We start from the raw sequence: 15211 nt of genomic DNA on the forward strand, positions 1-15211 counted from the left end.
GGGGAAAGGCGGTGGGGGGGAATCCCTCCGGTGCCCGCGGTCAGGTCTTGGCGTCTCGTGTGGGAGGAAGGGCCGAGGGAGCGTGACGCGAGGTCACCGGTTAACGGAAAAATGAAATTTTGGTTGGTGGCTGGTATACATTGTGGAAAGCGGCAGCCCCGGGCTACCTGGTTTTGCTCACCCACTGCCCCAGACCGCTGGTGTTCAGGCTTCGCTCGGGTGCGGGCAGGCCTCGGGGTGCAGTGTGTGGTCACTGCTGCTCATCCGCCAGTGATGCTGCGTGGGGCTGTAGGGCCGCTGCGCCTGTTGCCCTGCCCTTGTTTTTCAGTTTGTCCTATTTGATTATGGAGACTTGATATTAGGAAAAAATGATAGAAAAATGTCAAAATAATGGCTTTATGCTATGCAGAAGTACTTTAAACTTGAGAGTTGCTCAGAGTTGCTCTGAGAGTTGAAATTGTGTCTGAAAAAATTCCTCCGTGCAGTGTAATTCATTTTGCTTTTTAAATTGAGTTTGTACTTAAGATAATTATTTTTGTCATGCTAATGACAGACGTGCTGCTGCATTATTTCTGTCTTGTTTTGTTGTAGGAGGATTTCTTTTTCAAATCACTCATGACTTGGTAGTGAGTCATCACAGAAGCAAAACACCCATATGCAGTTCTGATAATTTATAAAGTTACTCATTTCTTAATGATACACTTTGAGGAAAAGAAAAAAATAGGTTTTTCAATAGGGAGGTAGATAACAGGTAAATATTAAGTCTTGGGCATGAACTTTAATTTATTCATTCTTAGCCTTCTCTATTTTCCTCTTTTCAGCAAGTTCAGTGCAGCACAGTTTGTTGAACAGAGTGAATTATAAACTCCTAAAAAACCCCTTAATTAAAAGAAAAAAAAAAAGTCCTTTACACTTTCAAGCCTTGGTCTTCTTATTGTCTAGAGAAAAATTAATCCCATAATTGCAAAGCATATCTTCCCAGTATATATTTCCATGCATAGCAGTTATATATGTAGGAAGGGACATTCTCAGTAAGCTACTATTGCTCTGACTCACAGGAACTCTGAAAACAGACTCCTGAGAATCCTAAGAGATGCAGAGTCATGGAAAATCCAAAGAAGAATCTGGCATTGCAGTCAACATGTCCAGGCATGAACTCTAGGCTGAGGCAAAGAAAGAAAAAAGATTAGCAGCTGAGAACCTGTTGGTGTGCTGCATCCCCTGTGATATAAAAATGCCATCTGGCCCATTTAGTCCACCTACTTAGAAAACAGTGACTTTGCAAAATACTTTTCCAGACCTTTATCTTAAATCTGTCACAAGCAATTGTACATTCATTGCCAATTAATAAAATCTGTGATAAAGTAGTATATGCTGTGAAAGTTTGGTAGGTCTAACTACATTTGCAGCTCTAGTACAGTGATTTTCTGATTGTTTAGGAGCTTAACAGTGCTTCAGACCTTAATATTTGAGTCACTTGGTGAAATTATGTGGAACGACCATACAGAAGGTCAGGTTTGATGATTGTAATACTTTTGATATAATTGCTTCTGGCCTTAAAAATCTGAGCATTTGCAAGTGATTAAATAAACATATTTATAGGCTGGCATAAGACCAGAGAGGCATAAGTCCAGATGCTTGTCAGCATCAACTACAGATAGACTATATAGATCATGCAGCATATCTCATTTAAGATGTTACTGACTTGTATATCTCCATTTTGCTGTTGGAATGGACCTGGGGCCTTTAATAGATGCTCAGGACTTGTGGCTTTTCTTACTTTAGGTTAAAGATGCCTCTGAATATAAATTGCATACTACTAAAACTCTTTACAAGTCATTAAGAGAGGACTAATTTGAGTTAGGTTTGACACCTGCATTTAGTTTTGCTGACAGTTTATGTGTCCACTAATCTTGGCAGTGATTACATCAAGCCTACAAGCCTTTTCAGCCTACATCAAAGCTGAAATTATGTAATAGCTCTGTTCTGGAAAAGCCACAGTCTATTAAAGAGGACGCATGTGAGTTAGATCTCTGACAAGTGGAAATCAAGCCTGTTTGCTAAGTGAAATTCAGCCCTTGGGGCAGATTGAGAAAGAGTTGTGGAACCCAGCATGGGGACAAGTGCAGACAGAAAGAGCCAGAGATAGACATGCAGCACTTGTGTGTTTTAACAGGGATGCTAGAATCCACACTGGCACTGGGTACACTAGGGAACGTGAAGGTGCTCGTGTTGTGTATATAGACCAAGGTGGGAGAAGGTGAGTAACATAACATCAGATTGGCAGCTGTGGGAGCAGCAGTGGGGGTGAAGGAACAATGACTGCTGGTTTAGTCTGAGAAGGTTATGTGTATTTAGACTGGAGAAGCCGCTTTAGTGGGAGATATTGGCAATAATTTGAATATAGTAATTATTATTCTGCAATATGGAATTGAAAATGTTCAGAATTAGCAAATTAATTTTAAGCTATTATACAATGTAAGGCACATACATAACAAATATATACTATGTTTGTTAATCAGTGCTAATTTTTCCTTAGGATCAATACACATTATTGAAATGCATTTAATAAGCTAGCTAGTTGTCTAGTGAAATAAACACCCAGATCTCCTCTGATAATGAAATGCAAACTCTATTTAGCATGTTGTGAGTTAACCAGAACAGAAGTGACACTACATTTCCCTTTCTGTCTGTAGCAACTTAAAGAAGCTTACTGATTATAAGATTAATTATTGCAGCTGTGTACACACACATCATTATATGCTCTCAGATGATTTTATATCTACCTCTATATCTGATGTGCACAGATAATCTATTACACCTGGAAGAAATGAGTTAAAAATTAGACTACTAAATTTAAGTAGAAATACCTGTTCTTTAATTTTTTCATTATATAACTTCATTACAGGACCCACCAAAACCTATAAGATTATTTACAATTTTGAGTGAAAAATATATGGACTGATATATATTTTTTCTATATTTAACATGAATACTATTAAGAAGTAAACATTCCCACTGATGTTTTTTAACTTGTTTCCAGTCTTGAAACTACAATATTTCATCCAAGGTGGAGGTGAAAGTGCCAATTCTATATGACAGATAGCCAATACCTTTGGCACAGGAGATGGATAAAAACAAATCATATCAATATGTTAGTGTTCCAACAATACTTTCCATCACAGAATGGGAAATAATTTTGAAGACATCAGTAGCTTCAAACCTGTATGACTTCTTGTAACACAAAAAAATATGACTGGTCAAAGACCTGACAGTTCCCCTCCTGTCTTCTCTTCTCCCCAGCTGTCTGTTCTTATGAGCTCAGTTATTCGGGAAAATTATATTTCTCTAACAATTTTGGCTGACATTTGAAAGTTCAGCCAGCAGGTTCAAAAGCTATGGATGAGGAAGAGACAGATCCCCACAGATCAAATTATCTGTTTTTATTTCCATTGAAAACCAGGCTGAGTCACCAAATTGCTGAGCCATCAGGGAATCTGTAGACACCGAAGTGAGTCACTGGTGAAGTTACTGGTGTGCCTGACGTCTGCTGCCCATCATTTCCCAAGATGCTGCTGCCCTGGGCACTGTCTCCTCCCTAGGGATATTCCCACCCTTCAGTGACTGCAGGCTGCCTTGGGCTACGTGTGTTCTGCACAGACATGGATAGTAACTGTGACCATGTGACATTCAAAAACAGCCAAAGAGGTTGCATGAACATCTGGCATTAGTTGCCATGGCTAAAATACAGAAGCAGGGCTGGGAGCAGGACCCAGCGTGGCCCTTCTCTTGCTGTGCTGCGGGGCTGCGTGCTTTCGAAGCTTGCATTCGTTGCAATACAGAGCTGCAGCTCTGGCTGGAGGAATGGAGAAGAGTGACAAACATAGACCGCAGCCGGGTAGCTCAGGTAAACAACAGGTAGGTTATACAAGTTTGAACACATTCCAGTAGAGAAAGGCATTGAGTTAGTCTCCCATTTTGAGTACTCTAATTGCTTAACTATTTTATCAGTACAATTGCTTTGTCCCTTGGCTCTGCCTTACAGAAAAGAGTAAGCAATTTCCCTGGATTCAAATGAGGAAAGAGCTGTTGGTGTTTTATCTGAGGCTGCAGGTTGATAGAAGAGCTTCAGCTCCCTCTCTCCAGCCTTTCCAATTGCCTAACATAGGTGAGGCCTTGCTTGGGGTTGTGATTGCTGCTCACAGGAGAGAGCCAGTTTTCTGTTTGCGGTGCACTTAAGCGCTGCAGCCGGTTTGAGGAGACAGCCAGTTTTCTGTTTGCGGTGCACTTAGGCACTGCAGCCGGTTTGAGGAACCCCTTCTGGGAGCTGAGCAACTGGCTTGGATGTGCCTCAGTCCTTTTATGGATCTGATCTCAAGTAACTTGGCACAGGTCACATGAGGAAGTAGGTAGCTCACTAAATCATCTATCTCTTGAACCACCTTGCGCTTGAAAATGCCTTTCAGTTCCTGTTTTTACAGAATGCTGAATCTTTCGCAAAGGTAGCATTTACACTTCCAGTGATTCTTAGATATTGAAATAAAATAGCTATTAATGATCAGCCGTTTGTAAGATTATAATTACTCCTCTCTGAATGAGACATAGTTTGCGTAATGTCCCATACCATAAACCTTCTCTACTAGGGCTTCAGATAGATGATTTTCCAACAAAATATAATGGGCAAAAAATCAATGTGTCTAACATAAAGCAATTATTAGATTGCTAAAACAACTATTAAAGTGTTACATGGTGATGCCAGAAAGCCACAATAATAGTTGGTTGAAACCCTGTCTTCCTGGGCACAGTATAACATCTTTACCCTGACAGCCCTCAATCTAAAAGATAAGGGATTATGGATATCTTTTGGCTACTGTTTCTGTATCACAGGGACAAGAGAGTGTAACACCTCTCTCTGTCTTTCCAGGTTACCTTCAGTGAAAAGTGTTTTAAGTACCTCTGTTTAGCTTGTTCAATCTTACCCTAAGGAGAATCAGGACCTCACAGTATGGGATGCTTTTCAGACATGAGACCACACATCTCCCACACAACTACAGTCTCCATTGATTCAAGTTAAATTCTAAAGCTGTGTTTTGTTTTGTTTTTTTTTGTGGAATACCAATAAAATACCAATACACAACCATTTCTGCCTAAAATTCGCAGGAAAGATGTATTATTTCATAGGTCTGTCTGTAGTTTAACTTTAAGAAGGGTGCACTCTGTACTGAAAATATTCAAAAATGCTCTCTAGTCATTGTTTGCTACCATTTCACTGTGCAAAATGGTTTAGCAAGTGATTTCCTCCATGGACCTGCCAGCTGGAAGTCCAGCTTTTTGAATTAGCAGTAAAAAAGAGTGCCAAATACCTTCTTACAGATGAGTCTTTTTCCTCCTGATTTCAGTTCAAAAACAGGAAAACGGTCCTCACTCAGTCATTTTAAAATTTCTCTTGCAACCAAACATGGGAAATACAAGTTTGAAGGCAAAATCTTACCTGAAAATTATGACCGTAAGTGTTATAACAGAAGTCCCAATATGACCTAGTAATGTGCTACCAAGAGAATTCTGTGAGAACTGTTACAGTCAGTGATGCAATGTATCCACAAAATATCCTCTAATGTAGGATTAAAATCAAGAGATGAGCAAGCAAGAAGATGAAGCAAGTCACATGCTTCTTAGTTTTGTAGTACAGTAATCCTGGCAAAGACTGCCATACACGCTCCTGCCTCATTTCATTACTCTGCCCTGTGTACTTTGATCTTACATGATTGTCCTTAGATTATAAAGCCAGAGTGACCATTAGATCATCTGGTCTGACCTGCTGTGTATTGCAGGCTATTAAATTTCATTCATTATCCTTGTATTGATCCTGAGAACTTCTGTTTGGCTAAAGCCTGTGTTCCAGAGAAGCCCGAGGTATTGATCTGAAGACAACAAAAAACTGTGAATCCATCATTTCCATTGCTATTTGTTTAAATATTATCCCATTCTCCCTATTAAAATTTGTTCTTTAATTCTAATTGGATTTTGCCTGGCTTCAGTTTCAAGCCATTGGTTCCTGTTATGCTTTTCTACCCTAAACTGCAGGGCCTTTCAGTATTTCATTTTCTCGTGAAAGTGCTGGAATAATAAGCAAGCCACCTCTTACTCATTTTAACAGACTCAGAGCCTTCATTTCTCACAAAAAGTCGTTTTTTCTGTTGCTTTCAAATGACTTTGTTGTTTTAACAGCTTTTCCAATTTTTCTTTATGTGTTTTTAAAATACAGATATCCAAGCTTTATATTATGTTACTGTACCAGTCTCACTAATGCTTTACGCAGTTGTAAAATCATTGCCCGCTTCTAATCTGTACTCCCTTAGAAGACTGCACACAAGACGGTTCTCCTTCAGCAGGAGTAAATTTGAAATTTTATATGGAGATTTATGACTGTGGTTTTTTTGAGGTTCTTCATTTCTCCCAAACCAAATTATCAGAAAAAAATGTTGTGTATCAGTCAAAGTATGTATTTTACTTTCTTTAATTGACCTTCCTTCCAGGAAGGCCTTGGTTTTGATAAAAACAGCATTTTCATCAGGGTGGAAAAACTTATTGCAGAAATTTCCAAACTGCTCTGCTCCTTGCTTCCAATACAGGGATTGCGCTGGTCCTCCTTATACCAGCATGTGCGGTGGGAGCTCATTATGACTGTATTATGACAGTTGTGTCCTATGGTCATCCTTTGAAGTCACTGCCGTTGCCTCATAGGTGTGCAGAGGGACCTGCATTCCCTCTTCCTAAATGAATAACTTAAGTTGGGTGTATACAGATGTTCTTCATTTGCAAAGGCTCTTCTCATCAGGCAATCCATATCTCAAATATGAAAACCCTGCTCATCTGCAAATTTTGCTGGTTTTTATTTTTTATTTGTCTGCAAAGTTTGCACTCAACGGGAAGACAGCAGGCACAGCTGTCTATTTGCAATATGTCTTCAAAGCTTACTGCTTCGACAGGTTACCATGCATCAGTGAAACTGTCACTGGAGTCACTGCCCATCAACCTAATATAGAAGGGAGGGCAGTTCCCACTGGTCTCTCATATTATTTAAGCTCTATGCTTATGTAAAACTGGCCTGTCTGGTGTTGACTCCTAAAGGCAGGGCTCCCAAAACAGAGAAAGAAAATCAGTTCTTAATAAGCAAAAATGGGGAAAATCTGTACTGCAAGCAGGACTTAGGAAGCTCTTAGATATTAATAAGGAATTGATCAGATGAAAACTTGGAGTTAGGCAGTTAAAAAGCAACTTAGGGAGACTACCCTATCTAAGAGTGTTTGCCTGGAAAACCTCTGTGTAGCAACCACCAAATCCCAGAGGTGAGCTTTGCTGGGGAAGAAAGAGACTTGGACTCTTCACCTGAGTGGTTCCTGCCACCTGGGACCATACTAGGCTGAAGCCTGGGCTGAAACTGGGGTACCTACCCCACCACTGCTAGCTCTAGTTACTGTCAATAACTAGCTCTAAACTGACACAAACATATTTACATAGGTAGTACACCACAACGTGTTTATTCCTTGCAGTAGGTGCCTAAACAGATTTAGGCACCTAGGTGCCTAAACGGTAGCTTTTAGGTCTCTGACCCTCAGAGTAGAATCTGAAGCCCAGGGCTAGCCAGAGGCTGTTCAGCTGAATCCTAAAGCCCTCTCAGCCACGTGCTGAGAGGAAAGCCACTTACACGCAGAAAACAGGGGATACTGAGGATAAAGCTGAGCCCCTGAGTCTAGGTTTCTGAAACTATGCTGTGCGGTAGAGCCTGCTGCAGCAGTCTTCAGAGCAACTGAACTTTGGGGTGAAGTCTGGAACCAGAAAGCATGTGTTGCACAGACACTCTGGTGACTATAAGTCTCATCGTCCGGAGGTTTAGGTTTCGGAAGTGTGTTGCTTGGACGGTGAACCCAAGCTGGTGCCCTATGACCCTGCACCCAGGCTAATAAACCCTTTCAGAGTGCAGAAGTGCTTGGCACCATGGTTATGTTTTCAGCCTCCTTTCATCCCTGGTGGGTGGAGTGCTACTCAGAGCTACTGTTGGTTATGTCTCTTTTCTTTCTTCCTTGCACTTTTTGTCCCAAGGCCACTACCCAGTCTGCATGGAGCTGCATGGAGCTGCCCTAGACCTGTCTTTTCAGTACTCTTAGTTCTTGGAGCTCTGAGCAAAAATACTTCATTGGTTTTCAAGGGGACTAATTGCAACCTGGAAGAGGGTTTAGTAGTGTTGACTAGCTGAATTGCTTCTACCCAGAAGCATTGCTTCCAGACTGTAGCATGGAGCAATACAGGTGCACTCATGCAGTGCTGTCCCTGGAGTGAAAAACAAGCCCTAAGCTGTTCTGCACAGAGCCATATGAAGTGTCTCTATCTGCAGCAAGGTCGATCTGTAATCCTGACAATTTGCCAATAAATAACTGAGCAGAGTTGGCTCTATATTTGAAGTCCCATACAGCTGCATTTTTAAAAATAATGACACTAAAATAAAGCAACACTTCAGCATTTTTTTTGATAGAGAGTAGGGGCTTATTTGTCCTGCAAAGGGAGGAAAACATTTAGTACCTTACAGGAACAGACCCTGAATCCCTTGGTATTTATAAGGATTTAGTATTATACTTAAAATGCACTTCAAGGAAAAAAAGGAGCCAACTGATACTTACAATTGGCACACAGAGGCTGTGATTTAATGAAATTTCGTCCTTCTTGATATGAAATTTCCTCCTTCTTGGAAGTGGAATAAACTGAAATACCTATGTGTAGTGGTCCTGTCATGGCCACAGAACAGAGAAGACTCTAACATTGTTATCCTTTAAAGTTTTGTGAGATGTATTATATTACAAAGTGTATCTTAAAGATTGTTGTAGATACATTTCCATTTCTCTCATGTTTGTAAGCCGACAGTAGTATTTTGCTTTTTCTCTGATGTATGAATGTGGATGATTTGGAATTGTGGATGATTTCAACCAATGTCATAAAAAAGATGCTAGAACCCTAGCCTAGGGTTTAAAATAACAATATAGAACAGAACTGTGAGTCTCTTTCAAATAAAAGCAGAGTACCATATGTCTGTTGTTCAGGACATGCTCTGCAAACCTGGCAAATCAGCTGAGGAACTGATAAGAGTTTGGTGCATTTTAAGAGCATTTTAAGACCTAACTTACTACAATAGCTCATCAATCACAGTGAAAGTGATTGGATTTGAATCTAATTTACAAGCCCAGAAAGACTGGCTGTCCTCTAGATTGTTGCTTTTTGTGTTTACCCTTTTGCATTTCTTGCTTGAGTATGCTATAGGGAAAGTCATAGGAAGATATCCTTTCTCATCAACCAGTCAAATTTCTAAGTGAATTCATTTTTTTAAATTATTTTTTAACTTAACTGAGTGCTTAAGCCTGACATAGTTTATGTGAAATAAGTGAGGAATAAGGCTCTCTCTTAGAGCCTTTGGAGTGTATTTTGGGCAGTGCTTTACTAACAAGATTGTCATAAATGCACTCATTTTTATTCTCTTAGAAAAATACAAACAATACTTCTCTTGGAAGCAGGGATAACATTATCTTGTCATAGCTCTGGCATATGTCCAGATGCTTGGAACAGGCATACCCTCAACAAACTTTGCTTTTAGATGCATCTAGCCTGTGGTAGGGAAGTATTTGCTTCAGATATACAGAGATAACACGACAATTTGGTGAAAAGTAAGTTTAAATACAAAATCATTCAGAATCGTTCAGAACAGTTCATTGTATTTTGTGAAACAAACATTTGTGAACTGTTCCATCAGTATGATAACATGCAAAACTTTTATCAGAAGATGTTAAAGAGGGCTTTCCTTAGTTTATGCAAATAAAATTACTTAAAGTATTTTGATACCTAATTTGTATGCTTTTACATTGAAGCATGAAGTCATGTGCCCTAAATCTCAGTGATACTGGTGCAAACAAGTCTCAACAAGTATAACCTATGGATTCATTGCAGGAGGGGCTGTAAAAGTGCACTGGCTCTTGAAGAATGGCTTCTTCCTGCTAGAGGATTTTCTGCAGCACATATGGCATGGTTGACTAACAAAGATAATAATCAAGTTCCTCTTTACCGAGTCTGCAGTGACAAAAATAGCACAAATTCTTAGATTTATTTATTTGCTATTGATTTAGTACATCAAGATTTCTCAAGAGTATATAGATTTTAGAAGTCCAAAATTCTTACAGAAAAAATTCATAACTTTTACTTCTTTATGGAAAAAATTAGCTATGCCTCAGGTTGGTCTTTTTCACCATCTGTTTCTCAAGTATTTTAAAACTGTGGGGGAGATGGTGAGAAATAGGAGGAAGGACAGAAATGGAAGTCATTTAGATTGGGTCTGATCAGGCTTATCAGCTGCAATTAACTTATGTAAATACACTTGAGATCCCTTTTATTAAAGACTCCCATGTACAGACAAAGTCAGTTGCAGGAAGGATACCAGATGCAAGGAGAATGCCTTAAGCAAAACTGTACAACACTCAGGAATTCATAGCTGTGGCCCAGTCATTATGGTTATTGCTGATGAACGCAGCTAACAGAGGCAGCCAGCAGATATAGCACTTTGCACAGCACTTTGCACAAAAGGACACAAAGAAGGGCCTGGCAACACTGCTCGGACCACCACACACGGCCCCAGCTATGGTGGTGACATACCACAGGGCATAGTCCCTGACAGCTATTTAAGCAACTGTCCCTGCTTCGGGATCCTGAACCTCCAACTGTAGTGAAGGGGCAGGCAGAGTCAGTGCCTAGCAGATCAGAAAGTAGAAACTCCCACAGTGGTGAAGACTGGAAGCTGGTGACTTCTGGCACCAGGAGGAGGGCTCCTCCTCCACCTGAAGACTTGCAAACTTTGGAATAGGCTCACTCCTCTTGAGCTGAAAAGGAGCTGGGAACGCTCTCAAATGGTGCATCTGTGCCAGCTGAGCCTCAGCTGCACAGGAATGTCTGAAGGAAGTGGTGAGTGTTAGTAGTGGGAGACTCCCTGCTGCAGGGGACGTAGGGCCCCATCTGCCAACCTGACCTGCCATGTAGGGAGGTTTGCTGTTTGCCAGGGGCTCACATTTGGGATGTTGTGGAGAGGCTACTGAGGCTTGTCTGGCCCTTAGATTATTACCCCCACCAATGATACTGCCAGGGGAGATCTGGAAAGTATCAAGCATGACTACATGGTTCTGGAGGTGATATTCAAGGGCATGGTGGCCCAGGTGGTGTTCTCCTTGATCCTGCTGGTGAGGGAAAAGGGTCTGAGGAGAATGAATGGATCCTGAAGATCAACAATTGTTTGTGCAGCTGGTGTTGACAGCAGGGTTTCGGTTTCTAAGACCATGAAACCCTCTTCAAGTATCAACAACTGCTAGTTAGAGGTGGGATCCCCCTGACAAAATGGGGCATATGTATCTTTGCCAACAGGCTGGCCAACCTGGTAAGGAAGGCTTTAAAACAGGAATGATGGAGGAGGAAGGGAGGGAGTGGTCAAGCAAGAAAGTGGTGGAAAGTGCTGAGGGAGCTACAAGATATTGATGCCAGGCCACTCTCAGTCATCTCTGAAAGGTCATGGTAATTGGGAGAGGCTTCTGAGAACTGGAAGAAAGTGCATGTCACTCCCACCTTCAAAAAGGGCAAGAAGGAAGATCCAGAAAACTACAGGCTGGTCAGCCTTACTGTGATCACTAGGAAGCTCATGAAGCAACTAATCCCAGATACTATTTCCAAACATTTGAAGGACAGGAAGGTGATTGGGAGTAGCCAGCATGTATTTACAAAAGGGAAATCAGGCTTAACCAACCTGATAGCCTTTTATGATGAGATGACTGTCTTGGTGAATGAGGGGAGAGCAGCGGATGTTGTTTACCTTGCCTTTAGCAAGGCTTTTGACACTGTATCCCATAACATCCTCATAGACAAACTGATGAAGTACAGACTATGTAAGTGGACAATGAGGTGGACTGAAAACTGGCTGAACTGCTGGGTTCAAAGGCTTGTGATCAGCTCCACAAAATCCAGCTGGGGGTCAGTCACTAGTGGTGTCCCTGAGGGATTGATACTGAGGCCAATACTATTTAACATCTTCATTAATGACCTGGGTGATGGGACCGAGTGCACCTTCAGCAAGTTTGCGGATGATACAAAACTGGGAGGAGTGGCTGAAACACCAGATGGTTGTGCTGCCATTCAGAGGGGTCTTGACAGGCTGGAGCAAAGGGCAAGCAGGAACCTCATGAAGTTCAAATGCAAAGTCCTGCACCTGGGGAGGTATAACCCTATGCACCAATACAGGCTGGGGGCTGACCAGCTGGTAAGCAGCTTTGTAGAGAAGGCCCTGGGGTCCTGGTGGACAGCAGGCTGGATATGACTCAGCAATGTGACCTTGTGTCGAAGAAGGGCAACAGTATCCTGGCCTGTATTAGGCAGAGCGTTGCCAGCAAGTTGAGGGAGGTGATCCTTCCCTTCTACTCAGCACTGGTGAGGCCACATCTGGAGTGCTGTGTCTAGTCCTGGGCTCCCCAGTACAAGACAGACATGGCCATACTGGAGCAAGTCCAGTGAAGAGCCACGAAGATGATTAAGGCACTGGAGTATCTGACATATGAGGAGAGGCTGAGAAAGCTGGGATTGTTCAATCTGGAGAAGAGAAGGCTCAGGGGGATCTTGTCAATCTTTATAAATAGGGAATGGGAGGGTGTAAAGAAGATGGAGCCAGATTCTTCCCAGTGGTATCCTGTGACAGGAGGAGAGGCAATGGGGACAAACTGAAATACAGCAAATTCCATCCGAACATAAGAAAACACTTCTTCACTGTGAGGGTGATTGAATTCTGGAGCAGGTTGCCCAGAGAGGTTGTGGCTTCTCAATCCTGGGAGATATTCAAAAGCTGTCTGGACATGGTCCTGGATAACCTGCTGTGGGTTGGGACCAGATGATCTCGAGTCCCATCCAACCCCAACTATTTTGTGATTCTGTGATGAGTACAGGAGAACATAAGACAGGTCATGTTAGATAAGCCAAAAGTCTGCCCTGTCTAGCATCTTGTGTCCCACAACATACAGTAGCAAACTCTTAAAGAAAGTGTATAAAATCAGAATATACAGCAAATAATCCCTTTCCTGATCAATCTTCCCATGTCCGATACCTTAGAAAAATTCTGGAGATAGCAGTTGCGTCTAGACTATCATGTTGAACAGCCATCTCTGAACTTACCTTTCACAAGTGCCTTTTGAACTCTCTTATACTTCTGGCCAATTCAGTGTTCTGGAGCAATGAGTTCTACAATTTAATTATACAGTGTAAAAAATACTTTATTTTGAAATGCCTGATTGAGTACAAAAAATTTGTTTATATTAAGCTGTGCTGGGAGGACTTTCTGGTCTGGGTCACAAATGGGGCTCTTGGTGCCAAAATTGGACGGAAAAAGATTTTCAGGATTAGGGTTAGGGTTAGGGTTAGGGTTGAGAGAAAGAGAGAGCGTAGAGGCACCATTGGAGTGGGTGTGAAAAGGGTCTGCCAAAGGAAGGGTTGCGGTGCCGAGAGAGCTGTGCTGGGAGGACTTTCTGTTCTGTGCCACAAATGGGGCTCTTGGTGCCAGAATTGGACGGAAAAAGATTTTCAGAATAAGGGTTAGGGTTAGAGTTAGGGTTGAGAGAAAGAGAGAGCGTAGAGGCACCATTGGAGTGGGTGTGTAAAGGGTCTGCCAAAGGAAGGGTTGCGGTGCCAGGAGAGCTGTCTGCTAAAACAGTAAAAATGAATATATGAAAGGTCTGCTTTTGAATCTCACTGTAGGATTTAACTCCTAGTGTGTTAATGCCACCATTGGATTTGCAGGTGTAAACTGTATATTTATGTGGCAGTTTTGTTCTCACTCTCTGAACCCTCTCCAGTGTATGAATGAGCTGCTGTGTCTGAGCTGCAGTATGTACAGTCAGAGGCTTCTGGTTCCTTTGGGAATTCAGTTATAGCATGAAATTAATCTTTTTCAGCTACTCTGGTCGAGCAGGTGAAAAGTGAAAATAATTATGAAAGCTCTGTGGCCTGGAATAATTGTGTGAAACCTCTGACTATGCCTGCATTGCAGCTTCCTAACATAGTTTGCAGTTGTCTGAAATGACATAATGCTTAAATAGATAACAGCACTGTTTCCTCCTTGAATGGCTGTGAAGCTGCAAAGACCAGGTAGTCAATCACATGGTAAAAAGCCAGTCATTTTGCATGCAGGCTTTGAGTGAATTGCTTATTCAGCACTATCCAGTGTCCTCCTAACATGCTCTGCGTAGCTGGGAATGCAAGTAATTAGGCTTAGTGCAGTGGCTGTCTTTTTAGATGGTATAACAAAACTGATTTTACTGTTACTGCCTACGCTGTCAAGAAAGAGTGCAGCATCTAACCTAGAGAATTGGCACAAAACTTAAATGGAAGCTACCACTACTTCTTTTGGCTAAATACCAAGGATGGCTAATATAAGCCCAGGGCTTACTTTTATTGCTTGGTGAAAATTATTAATAATCTAACTTTTATATTTAACCCTTCTCACTCTCTAAGGAGTCAGAACCATTTCCAGAAAAGCCATTGACTGCTTTTGCTCTTTTTCAGTTAGTCTTTTTTTCTTTTTTAAATGTTTGGTACAAATGAGAAACTTAAAGATGTTCAGGGGGGTTGTTAGGGAACCATCTGTTCTCTGCCTGTGTTCAACAGGAATGTAAGAAAGTAATAATGAAGAAATGTTAGCAGGTATATTCTGGCCTTTTTTACAATTGTTTTTGTTCCTACTTAAGATTGATGGCCCTTTCATTGCTGCACCAATGAAATGTAATGACCAGACACAATAAGAACCTGAATGTCTAAAGGTTGGGAACCTCCCCTGAGTGGACTCGAGAGTCTAAAGTTGGAGGTTCACACTCTTACAAGGGAGATTGGGGCATATTGGAATAAAGAGTAGACAAACTTGCCCCTGAGAACTGACCTCCTCAGCTTTGAGGAAAAGGTCATTAAGAGCCACAGGGATAGCTTGGTATCCAAAATCCAGGAGGTGTTTTCAGTCTTGCATTTGTAACCAGGCTAGGGCCATGGGAAGGTGCTTAAGCACTTGTTGCAGGTCCAGAGGAGAGGCAGGGTTTCAGATCATCTCTCTGTCTAGTATTTACTGTCAGCTGGATTGGGCTTGTCCCAGGCTCAGCAT

Source organism: Apteryx rowi, unplaced genomic scaffold, assembly GCF_003343035.1.
Source record: "Apteryx rowi isolate R43461 unplaced genomic scaffold, aptRow1 scaffold_1385, whole genome shotgun sequence".
Taxonomy (NCBI): Eukaryota; Metazoa; Chordata; class Aves; order Apterygiformes; family Apterygidae; genus Apteryx; species Apteryx rowi.